A 10,000-nucleotide genomic window follows, 5' to 3' on the forward strand; every position below is an offset into this window, starting at 1 on the left:
ATATAGAAAAAAAAATAATGAGTTTCTGCATAAGGTGTGGCGGCTCTCACAGTGAATGTAGTCTGCCAGACTGGCTCTTGCAAAATTTGGTGAATATCACCGGTATGGAGCCAAAATCTAAGGGAAATTTATTGCTAACTCAACAAACTACAGTCTTCACAAGTTTCTAGTTTATAATTTGCCGATTATGTTGCTCATTTGGTGCAGCGTTCAACGGAGCAGGATCATTTTTTGATGCAACAGCAATCTGTCCATAGGGCCGCTCGCCCGCGCACTCACAGGACCCAATTCCCTGGCGAACTGTAATGAGAACTCGGAGATTGATGATTCGGCCTCGTCGGCTGGTTTGCCTGATTTGTTGTCCGGAGAATATATAATTTCTGTTTGCATACACTGTGGGTACCATCACAAAAACGTACACGCGCTTTCCGATGAACGAAATGTTGATAAGCCTGTGAATACCCCCTCTTCCTACACACGTACACCCACGCTAACAAACCCACAAACACACACGGCCGAGAGAGAGAGAGAGAGAGAGAGAGAGAGAGAGAGAGAGAGAGATCAAATTTGTAAACCTCCTTGAATACCCTGAACGCACTCCTCTTGAACCATAAGAGGAAAGAAAAGCATTAGCATTGCCAGGCCAAGTGTTAGCGCCGTCAGAGGATCAATGGCGGCGCAAAAGGCCCCCCGAAGCCTCGTACTTCGACCATTTACAAGGCCTTGCATATCCTCTCCGTTTTGGCCTTTTAATAAGCCCTGTTTTTTGACGTTAAGGTTTAATTTGCTGTTTCTTGTCGGTCGAGGTATTGCTTTGTGTTCTTTGGTATCAGTTTGTGAGTACCTCTCGGTGCGCCATGTACTGTGTGTAGTTAGGTTGATGTTGCTTTTTGGTGTTGTTTCTTGCAGCATTATGTATTGACAAACACATACGCACAGGCACTGGCACTTTCACTCTCACTCTCACTCTCACTCTCACTCTCACTCTCACTCTTACTCACCCCCTCCCCACAAACACAATTACGTACATTACATAGCATTACATATCTGGGCTATCTTCCCCGTTAAATGTTTTGTTATCATATCGAAAATACAAAAGGCACGGTATGCAATTAATGTTGTTTATTATATTACAAGCTCATTGTATGTATTCATAGACACGCAAGCGCACTCACACTCTCACTTTCACTTTCACTTTCACTTTCACTCTCTCACTCTCACTCTCACTCTCGCTCTCACTCTCACTAACCACTCTAACTCTCACTCACCCACTTAATCACTCACTCACTCACTCACCTAAGCATCCCCTCCACACACATTTACAAATCTTACATAAGCATTATATAGCTGAGCTGTCCTCTGTTTACGAAATCTAATTTTCTATAATAACAACATTCAAGAGTTTGATTAGGGCGTGGAAAAGGATAACAAAAAGAGTTAAGAATGTACTTCAGATTACGCTGAACGGATATGTAATTCTGGAGCATGGGAGCATTCCAGTTACATTTAGAGCCTGCCATTGTTAGCATTATTACCCTTCCGCCCATAGAGGTGGCGTGATCGCTCTCCCGTGTGAGATGGCGGGATTGTTGTGTGTTGATTGCTGCCGCTGTTGTGACCACTACTGTTGCTCTTATAATAGGTATTAGAATGGTATGGTTAGTATTGCTGTTCGCTGTTTGTCTCTCTCTTTCTTTTTTTCTTTCTTTCTCTCTCTTATTCTTATTCTCACTATCACTCTCGATCTCACTCTCGCTCTCGCTCTCATTCTCTCATTTTTTCACTCTTTCTCTTTCTCTTTCTCTACCACTCCGTCCCCTTCTCCCTCTCTTTTTCTTCCCTCCACCCTAAATTTCCTTTGCAACTTTTATTTCAGAAAAGGATGATTAAACAATTTTTAAAATCTTAAATGGAACAGAAATACATTAGCTGACAAATGACTGTCCAGATTAATTTTAAGTACATTGTTTTGAACGTTAAAATTGTTAAAATATTTCATATGATCAGGGATACATTTTCCGATAAGTTATCTATTGAAGGTGAGCACTTTGGTGCAGCCCCACAGGCATGTATAGTTAATGTTTGACAGATGGCCCTCTTAAATCAATGTAAACTCGGCCAGCTTGGTAAATGATCAGACATCGTTCTCTGGCCTTTTGCATAGGACTTGTTCTATAAATATTTTTTTTCAGACATTCAGCTCTGTCTCTCGTTCGTTCTGCCTGTCTGTCTCTCTCGGTCTCTCTCTTTTTTCCTTTTATTTTTCTTTCTTTCTGTCTCTCTTTCTATCTCTCTCTCTCTCTCTCTCTCTCTCTCTCTCTCTCTCTCTCTCTCTCTCTCTCTCTTTCTCTCTCTTTCTCTCTCTCTCTCTCTCTCTCTCTCTCTCTCTCTCTCTCTCTCTCTCTCTCTCTCTCTCTCTCCTCTCTCTCTCTCTCTCTCTCTCTCTCTCTCTCTCTCTCTCTCTCTCTCTCTCTCTCTCTCTCTCTCCCTCTCTCTCCCTCTCCCTCTTCCTCTCCCCCTCTTCCCCTCCCTCTCCCTCTGTTCCCTCTCTTTCTCTCTCTCTCTCTCCTCTCTCTCTCTCTCTCTCTCTCTCTTTCTTTCTCTCTCTCTCTCTCTCTCTCTCTCTCTCTCTCTCTCTCTCTCTCTCTCTCTCTCTCTCTCTCTCTCTCTCTCTCTCTCTCTCTCTCTCTCTCTCTCTCTCTCTCTGAGTCTAGCTGCCGTGGTGATCGGACGTGTTTTTGCCTCCTCTCCGCCGCAGCCCCGCAACTCAGCAAACCATGCCTTCTCATGGTCCCGCAGTGTCAGAGGGTAATCTGACCCCTCCCCCAGGGTTTGAGGGGGCCAACCTGGGGGCTTCCCAGGTGCTTCCTCGGGCAGCTAGCCCGAGCCCTCTTCCCCAGGGTGAAAGGGAACCCCTGGCCCAGGGTAATGTGCCCCCCTCCCAGGGTACCGGGACCTCAGCCCTAGGATATGGGCCCCCTGGCAGCGTGGGTCAGAGCTGCCCCCCCGCCCACGAGAATGGGCACCCCCATGGCAGTCAGGGTCAAGGCTGCCCCCAGGCCCAGGGTGAGGGGTATTTTTTCAGCAACATCACCAGCAATGACAACAGAGCAAACAACCATACAGAAAACAGGAAATCAATATATCAGTGCGGCAGTGTTACAATAGTGCTTAACACAATTTTGTGCTTCATTGCAACAAAAAGGCCGTGGCCAAGGTCTGTCCTCAGTGATCAAATCAGAAAATACTACAGACCGTCTGAAATCGAAGAGGCCCATGACATTGCCATCGACCTATCAGACTCTAGAAAACCTAGAAATACGACACGGGACACTAAACGGATGACGAACATTATCGTGCATACTATGCTTGATCAATGTGTTGAAAATCCAAATATTGTGTTCGTAACAACAACGACGGACACCCCCCAACAGACTGGTCGCCACCAAAGAAACCAGGTATTTCAACAACTTTTGTAAAATTCTTCCAAAAGTGTACAGACCAGGGAACACAGACCTACAGTGGGCCCTCTTACACAGACCAAAATCTGATGGAAAACAAGATCGACCTGCTGATCGGAATGTTTTCTGAACAGCAGGCATCTTTAAATAGAATCATAGGGCAAGGTGCAATATGTCCCTCCCCCAACCTTCCATCTCCCACCCATGGGCAGAATGCATACGAAACATTTCCGTTTGCATCTCCTCCCCCTACCTCCACCCCGATACCCACGACCAGCAATCCTTCCCACCCGATACCCTCCTCTCTCTCCCTGCCTGGACCTCCCCACCCGTTATCCTCCCTCCCCCTGCCTACGGTCAGCCAGCCGCCTCGTGCCCTTGCTGACTCGCCGGTCCCCAACTCTGCTGAGCCATCTACGCGCCCCACCATCAACGCTCCCAGCCAGCAGACCCCCGCCCCTACAGGAGACATACCCGCCTCCCCGAAGCATGATTCAACCACGAACTCTCTCTCCGTCAGAAGAATAAGACCAGGCATGAAGCTTCTACACAGGTATCCCTAAACGAAGCTCCAAAAAGAAACAAAAGAAGAACCCCTTCTGCCCCCCTCCTCCAGCAGGGCACTCAGCCATAATCAATAATTATGCTGAGACAATAAGAGTCAATCCTGAAACATCCAAACAAGCACAATCCAGAGGTTATGTCAAGGTCGTATCAAGGAACAACAAAAGAAAAGCAAGAGAAGAACAAACTCCAAAGCCGCTAAAAGGAGCAGACCGACCTGACACAGTGTACCTCTATATTACCAGCTGTCATCCAGACACAAATGAAGAGGACATTGAAAATCACCTCTGTGAACAATTCGAAAACATCACAAGTGTAAAAGCACACCGCACCAAGATGACCCATGATTACTACACCAGTTTTACAGTGTCAGTAAGAGGAAAGGACATAAAGCCAGATATTTTCATAAACTCAGACGCTTTCCCCGCAAATGTGAAAGTGTTCTTAAATAGAAACAAGTACAAGAACGACCAGAACGTTTGACCAGGCATCGCCGTCAGCAATGCCTGTGACAAGATCGCACGAGGTCATAAAAATAGAACACATTAACGCACAATCTCTCCTCGGGCACTTTGACGAAATTAAAATGCTAATTGAGGAGAGAAACATAGACATTCTGTGCATCAGTGAAACATGGCTCCACCAGGAAATGGTTAGTAATTTCAATTTCAATATCTATAGATGCGATGCAGGGCGTTATGTATGTACGGGATAACCTGAAATCAACCATGATATCTCCTACAGCAGTTAATAATACTGCCGTAGAAGATGTCTCCATTATTATTGGCGTAGTCTATACTCATGCAACTTTAGAATCTTTTAAAATAAACCATTCTTTATCTTAGGTGATTTAAATGATGATTTGACTAAATCTAATGCTAAATTAGCTAAGATAATAAAGAAAAATGTCAGACATTATCCATCATACGGATGTCAATATTGCTGACCATGTCACACTCACATTAAATATAAAGCATTATAATCTTCAATCATTCATCGCTCTTAAATATCTTTTCAACAGATATCCTTACGGAAGTGATTAAAAGCAGTATTGACTCGTTGGCACCTCTTGTAACGAGAGTCGTCAGACGTCCCCCTGCTCCTTGGATAGATGACGACATCAAGAGGGTTATTAAAGACAGAAATAATGCCCACCATAGTCTCAAAAATAACAGAAATAAAACAATTCGGATAAAACATGGAAAATTATTAAGTCAATCGTACCTAGCAACAAACACCACACTGATAATCGTACAAGTTCTACACAAAGCACAGAGTATTTTAACGACTTCTTTTCAAAAATAGGTAAACTAACTTATGAACAAAAATCTAGCTATGCCTACATCTAATATTTTCAGACCGAGACTACTATTAATAAAACACCTTCGCGAAATTTTCCATCGCTTTGGAAACATGGAATAGTAACACCATACAATACTCCCTGTAATCAACTAACGAATTTCCTGGAGGCCAATAACCTATTAACTAAAACACAACATGGCTTTAGAAATATGATCTTTCAAAAGCTTTTGACAGTGTAAATCACATCTGTAAAAATTAATGAAATCATATCATCGAAACAATTTGGTGTTCCACAAGGATCCATCTTAGGCTCAATCCTATTTACAGTTTTCATAAATGACTTATCAACCATTGCTAGTGCAGTACGCCGATGATTCACAGTTTCTCCATAGTGACTCAGTAAATAACTTAAATACATTAATAAGAAATACTCAAAACACTCTTACACAAGCTAAAATATACTTTGAAAGTAATGGTCTTAAATTAAATCCCCATAAAACTCAATGCATAGTCATAGATAGTCGACAGAACATTTGAAACACACGTTGATAACATACGCAGGAAAGTAATGGGTACATTAATATTTCTAAATCACATAGAAAATCAAATCACTACGGATACTAGAATCATGGTCGTGCAAACACTAGCTCTTAGCATAATAAACTACTGTTCAAATGTATGGGGTTCAACCAACAAAACACAAATTCGGTAATGTCAGATATTACCCCATATATACAAAAATTAAAATGGTTAAAAATTCATTCTTTACCTTCAAATTGATACATGGATTCTATCCACCATGGTTATTCCCCCTGCAAACTGTAGGGAACACAGCTGGCATTCAAACACGCCAGGTAAATTCCCTATATTTCTCTCTCTTTCTTTCTCTCTCTCTCTCTCTCTCTCTCTCTCTCTCTCTCTCTCTCTCTCTCTCTCTCTCTCTCTCTCTCTCTCTCTCTCTCTCTCCCCCCCCCTCTTCCTCTCCCTCTCCCTCTCTTCCCTCTCTCCCTGTCCCTCTCTTTCTCTCTCTCTCTCTCCTTCTATTTCTCCTTCTCCCTCCTATCACCACCTGGCTCACATGTCAAGAGCTGGTGTCGCCCTGACACATTTTATAGAATAAGAAAATAAAAACAGGAAAAAAAGAACGACCAAAAGCATTTCTCTAATGGATTTTCGTCACTTTTCCGCTAGTGCATTTAAAATTTCAATGACTTAAATTGGCTGGGAGTTCGCATTCAGGGAATCAATCGTTCAGTCGATAAGATGTGCCGATACGTTTTCTCTTCTCCTTCTCATTCCTTTTTCATTGCTCGCCGTTTTCATTTTTCGTCTTTTTTCTTCTTCTTCTTCTCTTCCCTTTACTCTCTTTGTTTCCTTGGCTCATCCTCGTGATTTTCTCCTTGTTTTTTCTCCCCTTCTTTTCCTTTTTTTAACCTCCTTAGTCTTCTCGCTTGAGTTCTTCTTGTTCTCTTCCTCCCTTTCTTCTCTCCCCTCCCCCCCGTCATCTTCTTTGCGTCCTTGGCCTCTTGGTCCTCTTGATTTTTTCCTCTTGTCTTTCTCCTTTTCTTCTCTTCTTAAACTCTCTCCTCTTCTTCGCATCCCTACCCCTTTCTCTTGATGTCTTCTCCTGGTCTTCGTCCTTTTTTTCCTTTTTTAATTTAATTCCCTTCTTCACCTCCGTAGTCCTTGAATTCATCTTGTTCTCTTCTTGTTCTTCCTTTATTTCGCTTTCTCCCTCTCTCCATCGCCTCCTCAGCCCTTTCTCTTGTCATTCTTCATTTGATCTTCCTTCTTCCTCCCTTCCTTTAACTCTCTTCCTCCTCCTTGTCTTCCTATCTTCTTTTAACTCCCTACCCAACCTCCTCGCCTCTTGAACTCTCCCACTTGTGATTATTTTCGCATTATGGGGGTTAGGGGTGGGGGTAAGAAAGGAAGAGGAGGAGAGGGGGGAAGGGGAGGAGTGAGAAGGAGGGGGGGAGGGGAGGAAGGGTAATCGAGAAGAAATTTTCATCGCGCGCACGCAATCCAACGGCTGTACTTATTAAGCATTCTGATGGCGGCGCGTGACGTGTGCTAATGTCGGCGCCGCTTATGTAAATCTCTCGGCAGGGTTTGCTCTCGCGATGACACGGGCAATGGGGGGAGGGGGCCAGAGAGGGGTGGTGGAGGAGGGGTGGTGGTAAGAGAATGAGGGAGGGAAGATGATGGGGGGGCAGGGTAGAAAATCAGGGAGGGAAGGTGCGGGATGAGAGAATGAGGGAGGGAGGGAAGGAGGGAAGGGGAGGGGGATGGAAGGAATAAGGGGGTTTAGGGTAGAATGAGGGAGAAGAGGTAGGAAAAGAGAAAGTGAGAGAGGGGGAAGATATGAAAATACGGGATGAATGGGTGGAGGTGGGAGAATGGAAGAGAATAGGGAGAGGTGGAAGAATGAGGAAGGGAAGAAGGGAGGTAAGAGAATAGGAGAGGGGAGAGGGAAATAAGAGAATGAGGGAGAGAAAGAGGGTAGGGGAAGGTGAGAAGAGGGAGGGAATAACATTTTCCGATATTTTTCTGTAGGTGTGACTTTGTGTGCGTATATACATCTTGCTCCGCCCGTGTGTGTGTGTTGTGTCTGTTTGCACTAATGAAGATTTATGGTATTTTTGAATAATGGACTCTTAATGCCCTGTTGTATCCTGTATGAAGTCATGAAAAAAAGAAACCGGGTATAGCAGTAATGAGCAAAAAGATAACCGAACACTGCATTAAAAACCCTATTAAGAAATGAGTCGTGCCTTTGTCAGGAAATTACACTTATTTCCAGGGCAGTTCATTATTGTGGGTTATGCAACTACTCATAATCAGCGTATTACAGTTTTGCTAACTTATCAATATCTTTGATTATTGTAAGGGATATTAACAGTATCCAGTTTCCATTTTTGTTTAATTCTTGGCTGTTTTAAAACGCTAACAACCATGCATACAATACATAAGTTGTAGATCCCCCCCCCCCCTAATCACGTCGACTCACTCACCTTTCTTGTTACAGGATAATCCTTACGCTTTTACATGCCACTATATTTTAGTAAAAACATAGGTCGCGTAACCGGACATAATTTCGCTAAAGTCAATCACGTGTACACTTCTCTGATTTCTCAAGCGTTCGCACTTTAAAACGAATTTATGGTATTTGATTTTAGCCTTTATATTTTTAATCGCGTTGGTACTTCATCTGAAATTTCTAGAATGGTTAATGAAGCGTCAAAAAGCGTCAAGAAGCACGTCCGTTTCCACCGGCCGAGTTCTTCTTTCCTTTACGGGAAAAAAGTCATAAGTTGAGGACAAAACAACGAAGGAAAACACAGGCACAACCGTGTGTTTGCCTGCGTTTCCCTTCGATGTTTTGTTTTCAACTTGTTCAGCATGAATCCTTCAAAAGTCGCTTGTAATAGTCTCGCTTTTTTGTTATATCACTTTTTATGCGCAAGGATACTTACCAACGCAACGACGCAGATGATTACCTTCTACTTATACAAAATCTTGAACTTACATGCACAAGTGTTCGTACTTCATTATAAAGAGATTACAATTTATTAATAAACGGTGCTTTGATAGATTGCGTTTTTCGTCACAGAAAGATTAGTAAACGAACAAATAATGGAGGAGTTTAAAGCCTGATATATCAATGGAAAATCCTAGGAGTTATAGCCTGTGAGGCGTAGTGAAAGGGTGGCTTAAGGAGGCTTTAGTCTAGTGTGGAAGGAGGAGGAAATGAAGGGTTGAAGTAAAAAAAAAAAAGATCGATAGATTGGCAGATGGATGCAGTGGTGGATGATAGAAATGGGGTAAAGAGTAAACAGAAGGAAAAGGAAAGGGATATGGATGGAGAAACGAGACGTGTGGTGTGGTGGTGCGTGTAATAGTGTATCATTAAATGACATAGTGTACCGCAAGGTGATGTGACATGATGTGGCGTAACGAGAAGAGACCGTAGGACAGGCTAAAAACATTAAAACCAGTAATAGAGAAAGACTCTAAAAAAACAAAAAAACATAAGAATCTTTATTTCTCTCTTTCGAATCCTCTTCCAATCATTCCAATCTCCTTTGCATGATTAATCAATCACAAGGCGGCATGCGATAGAACGAACTCGATGTATTTTCTCGCCAAATAACACAGCGACGTGACAGCTCCATGGTAGCATTACTCGCAGCATGCCAAGATAGAGGGTGGTCCTTGCAAGGGAATGCTTACTGGTTTCCTACTTCAGCGGCCGGAGGAACCTTACCTAAGGAGGGAGGAGGAGGTGGAGGTCGAAGTTAAGGTAAAGGTAGAGGTAGAAGTTGAGGAGGAGGAAGGTACAGGAGGAGGTAGAGGTAGAGGTGGAGGAACTGGATGTAGAGGAGGATGAGGTACAGGAGGAGAATGAGGTACAGGAGAAGGAAGTATATGAAGAGAAGGTACAGGAGGAGGAGATTGAGGTGGAGGAAGAGGAAGAGGGAGAGTAAGAGGATGAGGATCAGGAGCAACACGAGTAGGAATAAGAGGAGGACGAGGACGAGGAGGAATAGGAGGAGGTAGAGAAGAAGAAGAAGAAGAAGAAGAAGAAGAAGAAGAAGAAGAAGAAGAAGAAGAAGAAGAAGAAGAAGAAGAAGAAGAAGAAGAAGAAGAAGAAGAAGACGAGGAAGGGCAAG

Source organism: Penaeus japonicus, unplaced genomic scaffold (assembly GCF_977035675.1).
Source record: "Penaeus japonicus unplaced genomic scaffold, GWHDUDI00000001_assembly GWHDUDI00000023, whole genome shotgun sequence".
NCBI lineage: Eukaryota > Metazoa > Arthropoda > Malacostraca > Decapoda > Penaeidae > Penaeus > Penaeus japonicus.